The sequence below is a fragment of the Wasmannia auropunctata genome, unplaced genomic scaffold (assembly GCF_000956235.1).
Source record: "Wasmannia auropunctata unplaced genomic scaffold, wasmannia.A_1.0 LD334557.1, whole genome shotgun sequence".
NCBI lineage: Eukaryota > Metazoa > Arthropoda > Insecta > Hymenoptera > Formicidae > Wasmannia > Wasmannia auropunctata.
In genome coordinates, this window is record NW_012028333.1 from 7,961 (window position 1) to 9,997 (window position 2,037).

Here is a 2,037-nt window from a genome sequence, read left to right on the forward strand (position 1 = left end):
AAATGGCGGATCTAATATGGCAGACCCGAATTCGAAAAACGATGCGAATTTTATAAAATGTATATCTGGGGGTTTTCGGAATCGCTAATTATGAACCCGTGGCCAGATTTCTAAAATTCAAAATGGCGGATCCAATATGGCGGACCCAAATTCGAAAAACAATGCAAATTTCATGAAAATGTATATCTGGGGATTCTCGGAGTCGCTGATTACGAATCCGTGGTCAGATTTCTAAAAACATCTAAAATAGCGAATCCAATATGGCGGACCTGAATTCGAAAAACGATGCAAATTTTATGAGAACGTATATCTGGGGGTTCAGCGATTTTATACTCGATCAGCACTGTTTTTTGGATTATAGTCGCCATATTGGATCCGCCAACTTGAATTTCGGGAATCTGATTACGGATTTGTAATCAGCGACCCCGAGAACTCCCAGATATACATTTCATAAAATTTGAATCGTTTTTCGAATTCGGGTTCGCCATATTGAATTCGCTATTTTGAATTTCTAAATTTTGACCTCAGATTCGTAATGAGCAACCTCGAAAACTCTCGAGTACTAATTTTCGAGTCAATCGTAGATAAGGAAAAATGTATGCTTGAAAGGGTTAACTGTAATGTTGCATGCTGCTGATTTGAATCTTATTTTTATTAATTTTTTTTTCATCTATATTGCATCATATTGTGTATGTGTATTTTTTATATTTAATTTGAAAATTAATATTTTTATTATAAAATTTATTATATTTAAAATTATATAGTTTATTTATTATGAATGATATAGAGTGATTTCGGTCTTAAGACCGTCACAATAACCCAATCATGTAAAGAAAACAGATTCTCAGATATCGTGTATGATTATACAATAAAAGATATCCTTACCAAGAAGGGATTTCTGCGTAGTCAAAACTCGTTTAAAAGAATAAAAAGCAAAAAAAAAATAATTTAAAATTTGTTTATTACATAGCAAATAAATTTAAATTTAATAATGTAAATTGTATGACACAACTTAAAATGATATAAAGTTTAATAACGTTTAAAGCATATTAAATAAATAAGTTATATAATTTTGAGTATAATAAATTTTATAATAAAAATATTAATTTTCAAGATAAATATAAAAAAAAATATGTATACCAATAATGCGATGCAATATAGATATAAAAATTGGTGAAAATAAGATTTAAACCAGCAATATGCAGCAGTAAAGTCAGGTGTCTTACTCGTCTACACCATGCTGCTTGTTGCGGATTTACTCTTACTGACGGAGTATATTACTAACATGAAAATCATTAAACGCGTTTTTCTCACGAAAGCTTAAGAGGTGGGTCGTATCCTTTTAGCACAAATTAGTGGGAAGGGTGAACTATTATATACAGAGTGTCCCATTTTAATGTCCCACCCCAAATAACTTTTTTATTTTTGATTTTAGAAAAAAATGTTTCAAACAAAAGTTGTATGGCTTTGAAGGGAACATAAGGTGGTGTCATTAGTGACCTTGAATAGTTGCTTGAAAGTCATGTGAAGGTTACGTCATGTGGTTAAGTCATGTGAAGGTCAATTTATTAAATGGGACCCCCTTCTTTTTTCATCTATATTGCATCATATTGTGTATGTGTATTCTTATAGATACATTCTTGTATGTACATTCTTGTAGATCATCTCGAGAGCCTTCCAAAACGCTATAATAAAGTTATTTTTCAATAAATACTTTTGAAATTATGAAGCTTGAAAGTTACAGTACCGTCGACATTAGCATTATCCAAGGTGTCCGATAAACGGACACCTCGACCATACCTCGAGCATAGCATACCTCGAAAGCTTTCCAAAATACTGTTTCATTAAATATCTTTCGAGTTAACCCATTAACGTCCAGGCGGACACATTTTTTGAACAATTTTCAGTGGCTTAATTTTTTATTTTAATGGCCTTGAAAAAATTCTAGCAACATCATTTCTGATGTAAAATTTCTTGCTCTTTCAGAATCTGCCATCAGAATTTGTCATAAATAAAATCCAAAAAAGTTATAGTCGA